The sequence below is a fragment of the Zootermopsis nevadensis genome, unplaced genomic scaffold (assembly GCF_977971745.1).
Source record: "Zootermopsis nevadensis isolate Lab colony 2312 unplaced genomic scaffold, Znev_1.0 Znev_ptg000022l, whole genome shotgun sequence".
Taxonomy (NCBI): Eukaryota; Metazoa; Arthropoda; class Insecta; order Blattodea; family Termopsidae; genus Zootermopsis; species Zootermopsis nevadensis.
The window spans coordinates 4,529,347-4,546,715 of record NW_028259154.1 but is presented as its reverse complement, the minus strand read 5'-3'; the positions used below and the strand labels follow the sequence as shown (position 1 = coordinate 4,546,715).

The following is a 17,369-nucleotide window of genomic DNA, read 5'->3' as shown; positions in this document are numbered from 1 at the left end:
ATTTTCTAGTTCTGACTACGTAGCCACTTGAGGGTGGCTGGATCACCGGAGGTTCTATCTCAGGCTCAGAGCGAAGACGCCTTCCGTCTATAAAAAACACAGGGGTGGCCAAACTGTCTTCAGTCGACAGAAAATACTTGCGAGCTTATTACTCGCAATGACAGATCGCATCCATACTCAATTTCAACAACTGAGAGTCGAATCTCGTTCAAGATGAGTGTCCTTGGTTTCATCTGCCTTGTGATGAGTCGATCCCCCATCTAAGGAATCTAAAATGGTTTTATCGTATGCCGAAATAACCGATGACACAGGATTTGAGTTTTTCCACAGCGGTGAGTCTGAAAATGGATGTTTTCTGGGTTGTTGCGCCGTGTAGTCTGATAGGAGTTTACCGACGTTTCAGAGCTCCTGCTGATGGAGGCAACAAGGACCTCTGAAACGTCGGTAAACATTTACCAGACAACATGGCGATACAACCCTGAAGACAGCCATCTTTTGATGCCGGGAAACGTCGGTCATGTACAGACGTCACGTTGCAAACAGACCAATTGCGCCAGACTGCTGTGAGACAGACGGACATAAGCATGCCACTCTGATGATGATATGCTGAAGATCGAAACGCTTCTGATGAATTTATGAAGTAAGAGAAGGCTGGTTGCTTTGTAACTGTCAATACACGGAATTAGAAATTCAGAATGTCTGACAAACTGATTCCGAATCGGACCATAGAACCAAGTACAGAATGAGCGATGGGATGAAATGGTTGTTATACACCGAGCAAAGAAGGGAATTTGGTTTCCGGTCGCCCGATTCATATAAACAAGAGTACACTCTGTTAGAAAAAAAAAACATGAGAGGACATTTGTGTGTACGTCACTGGAAAGAGAAGAGTACTTCTACGGAAGCTGACAGTGGTTCAGCTGGTTACGAAATAATTTCACGAATCTCTCTAAGATCCATTATCATGATCACTAAACCCATCCAACGGTCCGAGCCCAGGGTCAGACGAATCCAAATCCACATCCTCATAAAATTGATTATAAAGTCTTCAAATGTATGCCTAAACTTCCCAAGTGGGAATTAATCATTAATTAATTCATCCTCCTTGCCTTGATCAGCGCAATACTAGACGCATCCTGTCCCCGCATACCTGATACTTCCAGCGTGTGTCAAAGCTCTTACCCATCCGATCCCCGCCTAAGAGTCGCCGACCTCTAAAAAGGACGTGGGTGTTTGCCGCTGGTGGTATCACACCACTCGGGAACATGTCGAGATTTGTCTTGGCTGCAGTGAGAAAATTCATGGGAACTTGTGACAGATGTTTCTGGGTTAATTAATTAATTAATTAATTAATTACAATATTTCAAGTGCCGAGCAGATGAAAATGAATGATGAACACAAGTACTCTGAAAATGAAGACAGTGGCATTCCATCAGGAAAACTATAAATCCGGGAGTTGACGTCTACTGAGTCATGAATCAATCAATCAATCAATCAATCGCTCTGTTCTTCGAAATGCATTATCTGTGTTTGTACCCAGCCACGTGTCATCATCACTCGTATTTGCTATGAATGTGCCACATCTGATCAACTCACATGTGGACTTAAAAACTGTGAATGGCATCACACAACTTTAATTCGAGACGAATCGATACTCATTCAGTCGATAAGTGACAGACTGGCTGCCTATAGAGTGGCCGACGACCTACCAAACACTTTATGCCAGTTGGAATGAACTTTGCGGTCAAGGATGAGATGGGGAAGGTATGTAGCATGGAGAGACAAGAAATAAACACAATATTTTAGTCAGGAAATTCCACAGGGAACAAAATCCAGAATAAAAACAAGCATACATCGCAGGATTATACTGAAATGTATCCTGAATGAACACGGTTAGGTTAGGTTAGGACTGGATTCGTCTGTTCCACGATGCGGAATTATGACGGGCTCTTGTGAGCAAGTTAATGAACCTTGGGGTTCAATTAAAGGCTCGGGTTTTCCTTATAACCGAACAACCAAAGGCTTGCCAAAAACATGGTTCCAATTGGAAATTAGGCACAGACACGATGGTATTCCTAAACAGGACTTTCAGACGTTGCAAGTGGAGGGATTCTGTAATGACAGTTCCGTAAATGAAAAATGTCTCGATCAGCAAAGTAGTCGATCGATCTTCCTATCGACTATCGAACGGGTTCATATCGAATACGATGTTGCTACTTTAACGACCTGATTTTACCTCAGTGACAGTTTCAGATGAACGATACAAACTTACAAAGTTCCTCAAGGCGTAGTTTTCTCCAGTTTCCCGTATCCAAAAATCCTAACCCGATGTTTTTGGCGCAGGTATTATATAACTTATCGGCGACACTTGCCTGGCATAGGACCAATGCGGGGACCGGCATACAGGGCGCAAGGAACACGTGACTGGGCAGGGTTTGAGACTCGTTCTGTTGCCCGCGCCAAGGTCGTATTTTCCGGGGGGGGGATTGCTCCGACGGGGGTTGTGTCGAAACTGGGCCTGTGAGCTTTTAATAAACCACGACCTCACGTATGCACATACCTCCGACTTCACATTCAATGGTACACAATTCACGGAGTTTGAAAAAGCGTAGTTAAATATGCAAAGAAGAGATACTGTTGGCGTGCGCCTCGCGAATTTCAGCTGTTACAGAGTGTGAATACAAAACACTACGACATTCTGTTCCCTAGTGACTGTTGGGATTGTACTGAACTATTTCTTTTTTTTTATTAATTTTTATTTTGAGGTAAAAATCTGTCTCGATAGCCTGCAATTGAAATCACATTAACACGCGATTACGACACTCCCGGAAACGTCGCCAAGGACTACGCAATCCACTTCCGCCACATTACAATGTCAAACATATCGCGATAAAGTTGCGTACATGCAGAATCAAACACGGAACCTGTTTGAACAGGAAGGCGGCTATCAGGTTGTCTGAATGCCCGATGGAGCTCGCTCGCTGGCTGGTCGGTGATCCTAGCGTGAAATATATAACCCAGCGCTGAACTAACCTTGCAGGAACTTTCATGGCGTTTCTATATTTATGAAGTAAGGCACAACAATGGCTGCTGTTTAATTTTGGTGGGAGCAGAAAGAAACCTTCGTCATATCCCGTCTTCAAGTTGGGATTCAAGCAAACGCCATCTCCGAGTATACAGAGCAATAGTTTAACAACTGACAAGACAAGAACCACTCCCCGTCCTAACTCGGTCAATTCAAACGGTCACATCTACTGTGGCCGAATGTAAAACTGTGCGTTACGTAAACTTACAGCGACTACCACCAATCAGCAAACGCGTGAACACGTAATTATGGAAACTTCCAACACACCCACAAATCACTCACTGCACATAAGCCACTACATATCACACACTGCTCTCTAGCCGAGGAGCTAGCCGCGACTGCCGAGCGACTGGCAACACAACCTGTTTGTAACCGCCTGTCCTTCGCTCGTGGCAACTGGTGGTGCCAGTTCCTCCACTGCAGAACCCGCGTACTGCAGAACGGACTTTACCCTGACATGTTGCAACTGGTAAGGATGTTTGTGAATAGAATGCTCACGAGAACATTTTGACCTAAAGCAGGCAGGAACTTAGAAGATCCGAAAGTCTGTACAGTTCACTGAATGTAAAGACGGATGAGGCAGACTGAATATTAATATATTTTTAGATAAAAGGCATTGTCTAACACAAATATATATTAATAGGTTAAGAGTCATTGTGATATATATATATACTGTAGGCTACTTATTGAAAAAAAATATTTATCAGATTCTAATACAAAATTAAATGTCGTCCAATTATTCGTCCTGTACTCTTAAAAAAGCACTTCCCTACAAACAAACGAATCAACAGAGAATTAATTCACGACAAGAAGGTAGTCGGTAAGACGTGGTGAATAAATGTTACGTTAAAGACACATGCATATGTTTTTACACCGTCTGATCGTCTGAGATCCATCTTAAGTTCCTTTTTTTGGGAGGGGGTGTACAAAGCATTGAACACGGGATCGGGAAAACACCGCGCGAACTTTTGAACAGGTGTGGGTCCAGAAACGTGTTTGTACCTCTCACAATTATTACCACGCTCATTAAAGACTTTTTTTAAGAAAAGTGTACCATTTCCGACTCACGATGTTCCAACACAATAGAACACAACAGATCCCAGCCGAAAAGGAGCCCGCTTCAACGCGTTGTCTAATAATTAACCCTTTGAAGCCGAAGATCGTCTGAATATTATTTATGAATTCAGTCCGTACCGCGAAGAAAACACTACACCTCACCATTACGAAAATCAGCTGGTTAACCCTTTGAAGCCGAAGCTCGTCTTCATAATATTTACGAATCCAGACCGTACCGCGAAGAAAACACTTCACTTAACCATTAGAAGTCGAATCAGGCGGTACCACATAAGATTTAACAAAAGAACATCCCGGTCAAAGCCTTAATGGAGCGCGCAAAGCAAAGGACACGTTCAGACACGTCTCGTTCACGCTGAAACGAGAACGCGGTCCACTGTGGCTGATCGTGTCTTGTCTCGACTAACCACTGGCCTTCCACCCTAACCCTGTATTAGGACAATTAAGACAGATTTACGGATCAAGAGCTAATTACAGCATCCCTACTACACTGCCCAGCATTGCAGTTTCCTCAATAAAACACTTGACAACCCCAAACTGATTCTAGCACCTCATAAGAGTGAACTGAATCACATGGAGGGTCACGAGAAAATCAAAAATACCTTCATAGCAATAAGAATGGAACAATCATGTTGTTTAAATTTCTGTGGCACCACTGATATATTCCTTGCCTGTCACCCCCTTCTCATCCTATGACACACATTCGACACAGTTGTCGTAACCCAGGATGGGAAATTTTCCTTCTGCAGTCGTCACGAACGGATTAATGTCCCTCGTCGGGATTCGAAATCTGACGCAGTGACGGAGGATCGGTGTCTGATGCCTTGAACACCTGCTCCCAACAGACAACCAAAGTTCTTGAACGCCAGCCAGACGTTTGTCGCTCGGAGCGCACGCACGCACTTCCGTGAACGAGCGGACAGGAACAAATTACGAACTGAATCCCCCAATTGAATGAACTGGCTCGGTGTACATCAAATTCTGTAACGCAGTTGGTCACTAACGAGTACTTTCAAATTCAGAGGTTGTTCAAGGTCAAACGAAACCTGCGGATGCATATATATAATAAATTGAAGTGGGGATGAAGTGTAGTGGCCTATTTCATTATAATAATCCTGCACTCCGTAGAAGATACCACATAAATGAAAGTCCTCTGAGAGACTTTAAGCTGATATATCAAGGATACAGAATATATTGTCACTTACTTGGTCCTACTTTCCATTATACTCGTGGTATACTATTTATTACACTACGGAAGTCATATTATAGTAAGTAGGGTTGGGAATTTAGCACGTAACAATCATTTCACAGCAGAAATAAAACTTCTGCACTAAGGAATTCTGCACTTGATATTAGCGACTTCACGGCGACGCTGCCGTTTCGTGGGGAATGATTAATCTAGAATCCGTTCACGGCAACACAATACCTCGACACAGCGAAGTAATCCTATGTGTGTGTTTCTTCGTTTCCCTACCTCCTACAGCTGTTGTACCATTTTCATCAACATCCGGTCTTTCGTTTCGTATTCATCTTTTTTTTTAGTCTGCGATGTGACAAAACAGCTGATTACGTGTTGCATCTGATTTTTCGCATAGCTATCTTCGTAAAAAAAAAAATGAAACTCAAGACATGTCCCGGGCATCTACGAATGCTTTGAAGAACCTGCTGTCCGCATCGTATGTTGCGATCCATGGACTAAAGGCACTAAAATAAAACATTAAGTTCCCAGGTTTTGGACATAGCAAAATGAAGGGAATGAATCATTTTAATGCTTCAACAGTTTTGTAAGAAGGAACAGTCGAGTAGCACCTGAAACCTTCCAAAGGAAGTCTCTGACGGGAGAACCCGGAAGGTTCAACTTCGCTTAACCCTTTGAAGCCGAAGCTCGTCTTCATAATATTTATGAATCCAGACCGTACCGCGAAGAAAACACTTCACCTCACCATTACGAAAATCAGCTGGTTAACCCTTTGAAGCCGAAGCTCGTCTTCATAATATTTATGAATCCAGACCGTACCGCGAAGAAAACACTTCACCTCACCATTACGAAAATCAGCTGGTTAAACCAAGGCAAGACCTGAGGAACTTCCATCTGCAAAACGCACTTCGCCGTCTTAACAGCTTTCTAAGAGGTCTCTGAACAAAGTTCTGTTGTTTATTGTTTCCAAAATTCGAGTCAGGGCCCGCCACAGGTCCCTGTTTTAAGTCACGCGAGTCCACTTAGCAGCCGCACGTCTCAGCTCTGTAAGATCAGCTCTGAGCACCGCTCATGGCCTTAATGTTCGATACAAAAACGAATAACTTGTACGAAACACAGTCTCCAATGAAGTTTCCTGTCCACTGAGCTCTGACAAAAGTGAACAGCAAGTTTTCAAACGTACTAAAAATGGCCGCTCGATCGATCTCTTTTAAATTTCACTGGGTGTTGGACGCCTTATCATTTCGTAAGTTTATTTAACAAAAGTAATTCTGTTTGACGCATCTGTTAGGGTTTTAAATCGATCACGTACCAAGATCGATTGTCGACGCACAAAACAGTAACACATCGAGAACTACATAAACGGTTGCTTACAGTTTTAATGCGAAATTCGGTCACGTAAACCAAGGCTTGGTGTTCCCAAGATGTCACCGTGCTCTTAGGGCCCTCCTTTCGCACCAATCGCATTTGCCTGCCATTTTGATACTAACGACACGCAATTAAACGTCAGAAACGTTGAGCAGTTTCGACGTAAACGACCAGATTCAATAAAACTCGTTTACGGAATCTACAACTGCGTTAAGGAAACAGAATTAGTATGTAATTAAATATTTTCAATGTCAGCCGAACAAGAAATCATTAAGAAATGCGCTAGTATAGATGATAAAGACATATAAAATGAGTTCACAGGAATAAACTACGCCTGAATTCATATTATAGACAGACCTGAAGTCCCTGGTCCGTGGTTTTAAACCACACAAATCGATCGAAGTTAGCGCTTCCGTGTTTCAAAACATGAAATCGCTGCATCCGGTATAAAATAATGAAGTAATTCGTAAGCAAGTGACAGTTCGTTGTAACGGTTTCATGCGCCAAACTCCCGCTGTATCGCGTTCCTCGTGTTGCAATGTGCGGAAAAAGCTATTACGCGTTTCATGCGATACGGAGCTGTGACTGTGGAAACAGATAAGCAGCGAAGGGCGGGACCAGAGTCAGGGCTCGAAATGTGTGCCTTTGAAGCTGAACCTGTCGTCTGGGGATGCGAGCCAAGATCCCGGGCGAGAACAGCCAAATTCACGGAGCACAGAGGCCAAGATGCTGATTCCTCTAGCCTCTGCGTCCAGAACGCTTCTGAGGCCCACCCAGGCTCCAATCCAATGGGTACCGAGGTCCTTTCCCGGGGCGTGATGCTGACCACTCACCCCCATCTAGTGCCGACGTCAAGAACGAGTAGGACCTATACCCTCCCCCCCCCCTAAGCGCCTACATGGCGTACAGTGGGACAGCTATACTTAATGGATGCATAAAACGCGGTTATTCTAGGACAAAGGTCTTCTGGGATGTTGTGACGTAGAGACTTAAACAAATTTTCCGACGTATTAGAGATGCTTACTGCTTCGATCATCTGCGATTCGGTCCTTCGGACAAGATTGGAACAGATTCTTGTATAAAATATATAAATTCTTCTCCGTTAAAGTTCACAGATTCTCGACGAACTGCATCTAAGCGACTCGTAGTTAAGGGGTTTTGCTCATGAGAAGTAAGAACATGAAATATAATCAATCAATTGGTAAACCTTAAACTACAAACGACCACACCACAGGAACTTGCGTGACCATACGACACGCATTCAGCTGGTTACCAAGTTGCGTGTCTTTACGGAAGTCAAATCAGACACTCGCCTTCAACCTTTACTTACAGTGGCACGTGCCCGATGTTCACGTCAGTAAATCGCCACTGAACGCTGGCGTCACGCCACTGCTAAGACATGAATGACCCCAATAACGTCGAGAAGTGTCTGAAGGAAATGGGCGGAGTCTAACAGCAACTCCTTCCCATTTCCTGTGGCTGCAGCTGATTGTCTAGGCGCAGTGTCTCTGAATTGGCTCACTCAGCGTTGATAAGAGAAGTCTAGCGGACACAATCATCCTGCTACAAACACTACTAAAAATGCAAATAAGTATCTGACAACAAAACACGTCTGCTTCCCAGCTGAGTAGCTAAACCTACAGGCTCGTCCAATCACCGAGTTATAGCCAGTTCCAAATATCTGGACCACTGCAGACGTAAAGTTCGCAGAGAAACAAATGTGTTTCTGCTTTGGCTCTCAGTCCTGTAGGCCCTAAGAGTAATGTCACTGACTTAGACCTCTGTATGATAATAAATAATCTTACTTAATTTATATGTTACTCTCTCTATATCTATATCTATATCTAGCGGTTAGAACACTGGCCTTGTAAGCCTGGGGTCCCGGGTTCAATTCCCGGTGGCGCTCAGATTTATAACTTGTGTTGCGCAAGGCCGTGGTCTAGGCAACACGGAGTTTTCCTCCGTGGCATCCCAACAATTACTCCATTCACACACAGAAGAAGGCAATGGCAAACCACTTCTGGATCATCTGCCAAGAACGTATATGAACAGGTCCCAGTCCGAGAAGAGAAAAGGATGGAAGGATCCTGTTCATATGGACCTGACGTCAGACAGAACACTAAATAATAATAAGATGAGGTGGTCTAGCGGTTAGAACGCTGACCTTGTAATCCTGGGGTCTCGGGTTCGATTCCCGGCGGTGCCCGAATTTATAACTTGTGTTGGGCAAGGCCGTGGTCTAGGCAACACGGAGTTTTCCTCCGTGGCATCCCAACAATTACTCCATTCACACACAGAAGAAGGCAATGGCAAACCACTTCTGGATCATCTGCCAAGAACGTATATGAAGAGGTCCCAGTCCGAGAGAAGGATGGAAGGATCCTGTTCATATGGACCTGTCCTCAGACAGAACACTAAATAATAATAAGATGAGGTGGTCTAGCGGTTAGAACGCTGGCCTTGTAATCCTGGGGTCTCGGGTTCGATTCCCGGCGGTGCCCGAATTTATAACTTGTGTTGGGCAAGGCCGTGGTCTAGGCAACACGGAGTTTTCCTCCGTGGCATCCCAACAATTACTCCATTCACACACAGAAGAAGGCAATGGCAAACCACTTCTGGATCATCTGCCAAGAACGTATATGAACAGGTCCCAGTCCGAGAAGAGAAAAGGATGGAAGGATCCTGTTCATATGGACCTGTCCTCAGACAGAACACTAAATAATAATAAGATGAGGTGGTCTAGCGGTTAAAACGCTGACCTTGTAATCCTGGGGTCTCGGGTTCAATTCCCGGTGGCGCTCAGATTTATAACTTGTGTTGGGCAAGGCCGTGGTCTAGGCAACACGGAGTTTTCCTCCGTGGCATCCCAACAATTACTCCATTCACACACAGAAGAAGGCAATGGCAAACCACTTCTAGATCATCTGCCAAGAACGTATATGAACAGGTCCCAGTCCGAGAAAAGGATGGAAGGATCCTGTTCATATGGACCTGTCGTCAGACAGAACACTAAATAATAATAAGATGAGGTGGTCTAGCGGTTAGAACGCTGACCTTGTAATCCTGGGGTCTCGGGTTCGATTCCCGGCGGTGCCCGAATTTATAACTTGTGTTGGGCAAGGCCGTGGTCTAGGCAACACGGAGTTTTCCTCCGTGGCATCCCAACAATTACTCCATTCACACACAGAAGAAGGCAATGGCAAACCACTTCTGGATCATCTGCCAAGAACGTATATGAACAGGTCCCAGTCCGAGAAGAGAAAAGGATGGAAGGATCCTGTTCATATGGACCTGTCCTCAGACAGAACACTAAATAATAATAAGATGAGGTGGTCTAGCGGTTAAAACGCTGACCTTGTAATCCTGGGGTCTCGGGTTCAATTCCCGGTGGCGCTCAGATTTATAACTTGTGTTGGGCAAGGCCGTGGTCTAGGCAACACGGAGTTTTCCTCCGTGGCATCCCAACAATTACTCCATTCACACACAGAAGAAGGCAATGGCAAACCACTTCTGGATCATCTGCCAAGAACGTATATGAACAGGTCCCAGTCCGAGAAGAGAAAAGGATGGAAGGATCCTGTTCATATGGACCTGTCCTCAGACAGAACACTAAATAATAATAAGATGAGGTGGTCTAGCGGTTAAAACGCTGACCTTGTAATCCTGGGGTCTCGGGTTCAATTCCCGGTGGCGCTCAGATTTATAACTTGTGTTGGGCAAGGCCGTGGTCTAGGCAACACGGAGTTTTCCTCCGTGGCATCCCAACAATTACTCCATTCACACACAGAAGAAGGCAATGGCAAACCACTTCTGGATCATCTGCCAAGAACGTATATGAACAGGTCCCAGTCCGAGAAAAGGATGGAAGGATCTTGTTCATATGGACCTGTCGTCAGACAGAACACTAAATAATAATAAGATGAGGTGGTCTAGCGGTTAGAACGCTGGCCTTGTAATCCTGGGGTCTCGGGTTCGATTCCCGGCGGTGCCCGAATTTATAACTTGTGTTGGGCAAGGCCGTGGTCTAGGCAACACGGAGTTTTCCTCCGTGGCATCCCAACAATTACTCCATTCACACACAGCAGAAGGCAATGGCAAACCACTTCTGGATCATCTGCCAAGAACGTATATGAACAGGTCCCAGTCCGAGAAAAGGATGGAAGGATCCTGTTCATATGGACCTGTCGTCAGACAGAACACTAAATAATAAATATCACAATGGAGACCCTAGGTACATACTCAGATTTTGGATATTACATGTGTATTGAATACCATTAACTTCCACCAGATTATAAATACAAGTTGCATAAATTATAACAATTTTTCACTAATAAAGTACGTAAGGCATCTTTCCAGACAGTTCCACTGGCAGTTGCTAACCGTCTTTTATGGGACCAAAAGGTCCGTATCCAAGTCAGCATTTTCCTGTTCCTGGTGTCTTGTTCCGCGTGTACCGCATCCAACAACATTTTAACAGCGACTGTAATCTTTAAGGCTTTGACCGGGATGTTCTTTTGTTAAATCTTATGTGGTACCGCCTGATTCGACTTCTAATGGTTAAGTGAAGTGTTTTCTTCGCGGTACGGTCTGGATTCGTAAATATTATGAAGACGAGATTCGGCTTCAAAGGGTTAACCAGCTGATTTTCGTAATGGTGAGGTGTAGTGTTTTCTTCGCGGTACGGACTGAATTCATAAATAATATTCAGACGATCTTCGACTTCAAAGGGTTAATGCGATGTATAATTTCTTATTGCATGTTTTAAATTTATTGTATTAGAAGAGTCAAGAGAAATCTATCATCTTCAATCCGACTCGTGGACGGCAAAGCCTGTAATGTTTATATCTGACCGATTCGATATTTGGCGAAAAAAAATCATAAAAGAGTAATAACTGTTGCCGCCTGATTTAACACCAGACAAATGACTAAATTTAGCAAAACTCGTCTTAGTCTGAGTTCCAGACGTACGTGGAAATGGTCGACGTAGTTCTGCGAAGTTATTCAAGCGTTCGGTCACATTACGCCGAGACAGAACACCACAATCGAGTCTGACCACTAGTGCCATCTACCACGGATCCACTCTTGCCGCAAACCACCGTTCGCAAACATTTGTGAAGTTCTGGAGCGGCCATCCATAAACGACATTTATGGCTTCTAATGGCCGACCTTAGGTTTCATCCGAACCGCAAATGATGATAATTTACAGCGACCACAAGGTCACGAAATTATCCTTCACGACCAGCTGTTCAGGTCACGTGTCTCTCGTCTGCAAGATGTCTGACCTCCCAGCACTGCGCAGACGAAATACAATCTGCAACTATTGGTTGAAATGGTGCTCAGTCCACTGACTGACGCGCATAATGCTGAGATATGCACGTCCGTCCGCATGTTTCAGAGGTCTCTGCTGCCTCCGTCATCAAGGCGATGATGAAGATGCTGAAGACAGTATTTGGTCCAAGTAACACGAGGCCTTCAGAAAATTGTATGGTGAGCAGCTCGCGGTTTCTACTGTATCTTTTAGAAATCATTATTAGGGTTTAAGAATTCACCAAGGCTTGCATGGATGGGGCATACAGCACTTGTGGGTGAGATGTAGAAATGTTTAAATAATTTTAAATAGAAACCCTGAAGAAAAGAGAGCACTGGGGAGACCTAGGTGTAGAAGGGAAAGAGAACGTGAACTGTTTTCGTCTCGCTCAGCTTGACGGCTGTTCTGAGCCCTGCAAGAAGCCTTGAAGGGGGGGGGGGGGGGGAATTCCTTGACTTACTTAGCAACTGTCAGCTTCTAAAGGTCTATCTTCGGTGCAGTTAGTTGGGAAAGGATTCGGAAGGAGGCTACCGTCGCCTTTCTGACGATAGAATCGCGGCGTTCGCACCGAGAGATTGATTAAAACCAAAGAAATGTCAATCATGATAATCTTTAACCACGAAATGATTCGAACCGGGTACCTCCAGAATTCGATTTTGTGCCAATTCGACGGCACAGAGAAAACACCTCAATACCAGCGCCGGGAAATTAACTTCGGCTGTCTGCCAACAAACAAGCCGTCACAGAGATTTGGCGCTCTCCCACGGAGGGGCTGGGCTGCCATAAAAAATCATAATAGTAAAACTGAATCCATTATCCGAAGTGAGCCTTTAAAGAGCCATTTCCGCTGACGGCCATATCGGCAAAGTACAAAGTCCGAGGGTTTACTGCGCCGAAGGAGCTGACTTAAGCAACGTCTCACAAGGTACGACCCCCGGAGCTCCCAAATGAAGCCTTACCAACGACCAATACAGTTATTACAAGTCTAAGAACGATTCTGTGACAACGACATAGAACATTTTCGAAGATATCGATTGTGTTCCTCTGCAGTCTTGTGGTTGGTTGCCAACATTTTGGAGGAACGTGAAGCCTGCTTCTTCAGGGTACTACAAGACTACAGAGTAACCTAATTCAGTTATCTGAAGCGTGTCCCCTAACCTGTGTGTTTACTACGAAAGAGGAAATACTGTCCACAGATCACGAGAAAAACCCTGCTGGGGGAATTCGTTTCTGGTGCGGTGCGGGGAGAACGTTACTTATCAGCTGGACTAGAGGGCTGCTATTGGTGGGAAGTGGGATACGTCAGAGTTTTACGCTACTACACAGACTGAAAACATCAAGCAGTTAAGAGTAGCGTGTAGTGAGCGCACCTCTAATGTGTTCTGTGGGTGTTGCGATAATATTCTAGATTAAATCGCTGTGCCCCTGTTAGGTAATCTTAAAGCTGTACCCATCAGAACACATGAAAGCCTGTCGTCTGTTCGTTCAGTGGCTGTGGAACGAATGCTTTTAGGATCGGTAGTCACCCGTCGCGAAATCTTGCGCATGCGCGTATATCGAATTCCTAGCAGGGATTTTCTCCTGGTCTGTGGACTGTAGGAGTGATCTCAAGACGAATTATTCTCTTACAGTGACGATCAAACAACACCACAGGCTCCTTTTTCTTCATTTTGTAAAACGGGATTGTAATAAAGAGCATCATACGTCTCTCCGTATTTCTTAATAGCTTCTGAACAGAATGACCGTTGTTTATTAAACTTGGTATCGACATCATGCTGCTCCATATAGCGACCAATGAACTGCAGTCGGGATATAAAAAGTGTCATGGCGATATGTCAAAACTATTCATTAATGGCGTACGAGGTGCGATCGGAAAGTTTCGAGCACAACGCCCGAAAATGTTACGAAGATTCGGCAGGCCATTCACGAAGATCGACGTCGTACCATCAACGACTTGTGCGACATTGTTGGGATAGGCTATGGGACCTGTCAGCTGATTCTAAAGGAAGAACTCCACATGCGACGCATCATGACAACGCGCCAGCGCACACCGCCCTCAAAGTTCGGCAGTTTTTGGCCTCAAACACCATGGCCGTCATCCCGCACCCTCCTTATTCGCCGTGTGACTTCTTCCTCTTCCCAAAGATGAAAATTCAGCTAAAGGGAAGGAGATTTGAGACGATAGAAGAGATTCAGGCAGAATCGCAGATGGTGCTTGACAGGCTGACAAAGAAAGATTTCCAGGGATGCTTCCAGGCGTGGCAGCGGCGCTGGGATCGTTGTGTTCACTCCCACGGGAACTACTTCGAGGGTGATGGATGAATTTAATACCTGAGATAAGTGTACGGGTTTTTATAGGCGCAGTGTTGAAACTTTCCGATCGCACCTCGTATACTATGTTCTGTGTGACAAACTTGCCGGTCGGGAAATGCATTTGGACTGCAATCGAGAAGTTTCTGTACAAACAACTTCAAGGGCGGAAACTTCTATTTATTCCTGCTCGCTCTCTGCACGCATTGACAGAGAAGCTTCAAGTAGGGTTCGTGTACTCCAGCGCAACGAGAATAAAAATGGAGAACTGGCGTTAAGCACTATTTACGACGCGTGAGAACTTACGTGTCTTGCAAAATGGAAGTAACACGCCAAGCATTGTTTAAGCTCCTTCTTGCATGATGAGTACAAGTCCATTTTAACGCAGGCCCGCAGTGCGCGGAAACTGTCCGCGCGGTTACCGAAGCCTTCGTTTTTTCCTTACGTTTCAGATCAGAATTAGTACGGATACATGAGATCCGGGAGCGTTCATGGCAGATCTCTTCGCACAAAATTTAATCGCAATCCGTTGTGTGGTTCAGAACAAAATAAACAACGAAACGGCCAAATCTGGCCTCCTACTTTGGAGTCACTTAATTCACTGCGTACGTGAGAACGGACTCAAAAATTTCAACAAGTTACAATGAATGTTACAAAGCGTACGTAACGGAAGTTAAAATGTTCGTTTCACACCAGTTTGGTAATTATTCCATACGGAAAGATACCTCAAACTCAGAAAATACCGACTCGTGCTACGTCTACAAATGCATAAATCATATTCTAAAACCCTGTCTCTATGAAGAGTCCCACATCAGGACGACGTGTATCCTGGAACTGAGGAGGTTTAACCTTTGTGTTAGCTGGGCGAACGACAACATAAAATTTTCTAAATGGAATATGACAGTACGTAATAATTTGTTGATGTTGATTTCAGATTAATGGACCGGATTCATCCAGCTCAAAACTGGGTAACGAGGCTTCGGGCTGTAAGATTTGAGGTTTTCATAGCGGGGAGTCTGAAGCCCTGATGACGGTGGCAACAAGGACCTCTGAAACGTCGGTAAACTTCAACCAGACTACATGGCACTACAACCCAGAAGACAGCCAATCTAAATATTCGGGTACCATAAAAGAACACTGCTACTCGTAAGTCAAATGTGTACAAAGTAGCAAATATATGGATTGAAGTGACAACAGGTTGCAGGACAGATGTCACTTGTTACGTCACAAGCAAGGCGGGAAGTTAAATTTTTTAAGTATATTTTACTGCTTATCTCCAGATTATCCACAGTTTCATCGTTACGAGAATTAATTTCTTGGTGACGAAATTAACTTTCCTGTCAGTGATTTTATCTAATTTATACTGATGCCCAGAAAAGAAAACTCTTGCAACTGGGCTTACAAAATCCGACCAATTGCAGTATTTCAGATAGCCACTGTCGAGCGTTAATAACATAAATATTTATTCAGCTGCACTACACAGAAGCACACACTAGACCAGTGGTATTCAACCTTTTTTGTTCGCGTACGCCCAGATATAATTTCTGTTCAACTTTGTACCCCCAAAGTTGTTGGTGTATAATTCAAGTTATACATAGTATATAATCTACATCTAGAATAAATTAAATATATATTATTTAAATCTTGTCCGTCTAATCACAATAAATTCTTATTAAATATGAAAATATTACATTAATTAACATTTAAAATATTAAATGATGTTCTTTATCGAAATATTCGATTTACATTAGACCATCATTTTTCCACGACATGTTTCAGTTCCTAAAAGAACTATCTTCAGGTGTATATAATTATATAAAGATTCAAATCAATAATAACTTAAATACAATTTCTATATATTATTTTAGCGTACATTTTTATCAGATATCAAACGATGTTCTTTTCCAGATTTCATTCCATTTTAATAACATATTCGATGTTGTTCTGTATATGTACATCATGCTCAATATGTTTAAATAATATATATTTATTATATCACAATATGACGCAACTTTACCATCTCATAAAATAAAGTAAATAAATTACATTACTGATTATTCAGTGTTTATCATAAAATAATATTTATTTTAAATTTCACGTACCCCGTAAGATGTCTTCGCGTACCCCAGGTTGAATACCACTGCACTACACCATGCACATACATTTTATCCCATAAGGTCGAGAATCCCGTAACATCAAATGATCACTCTCTACCCAGCCGACCATACTACCAACACTTGCTTATTACGTAGATGGATAAAGATACTTCCACTTTCGGAGGGTGTTACATTAGTCCACATGCAATATGAATGAATGCACGTGTTCGTGATGTACAAGGGAAGACGCAGTGCCTGGTCATTTACTGCGAGTGTGGCTAATGCACGTGTAAGGGCCACACCTGCTACCTCGGCCCATAGCTCATATTTTGCGAGCGGTCCCAGGTGTTCGCTCCCACACTACAGAAACGCCGATGCTACACTTTCCTCCGTGAACTATGACCCCTTCGCGCGGCGGCGGAAGACACGAGCACGTCATTTGGTTTCGCGTGCGATAAAAGCTGACAGCAAACGAACACTCTTGAGAATTCATCAATAAAGCCGAGAACGTAATCATGCTAAATACTGTCTCACCATCCGACAATGCCCCAGGTATCGACATACGCATGCGCGAGTACTAACTACACTGAAAACATCAAAATATTTTGAATTAGCGCAAGCCGTTTGCGCATGGGGGCAGGTGCAGAGTTTGGGCCCCTCAATGTAGCCAGTGGTCACGGCTAGTAGCGAGACGAAGCACGTGGCATATACGCCATTAGACAGACAATCCACGTGGTCTCTCTCTCTTACCGTAAGTCAGTAACTACGCATCTTAACAGATTGTTTCTATGATGGCCCGGGCAGACGATAAAATTTCGATACCCGCCACGGTGGTCTAGCGGTTAGAACGCTGGCCTTGTAATCCTGGGGTCTCGGGTTCGAATTTATAATTTGTGTTGGGCAAGGCCGTGGTCTAGGCAACACGGAGTT

At 44.0% G+C, this 17,369-nt stretch overlaps 1 protein-coding gene across 8 annotated transcripts in view; it reads right to left on the bottom strand.

Annotated features, from left to right (window-relative positions):
• Window positions 1–17,369, bottom strand: part of LOC110835215 (Src homology 2 domain-containing protein sprint) — a 335,746-nt gene that overhangs the window by 102,142 nt on the left and 216,235 nt on the right. The window contains exon 1 of one of the 8 annotated variants that reach the window (XM_087353537.1): window positions 3,294–3,436. The exons of the other annotated variants lie outside the window; for them this stretch is intronic. The gene's annotated coding sequence lies outside the window, so the exon portion shown is untranslated. Of the gene's footprint in view, window positions 1–3,293; window positions 3,437–17,369 lie in introns of those variants that run through there. 8 annotated transcript variants of the gene reach the window in all.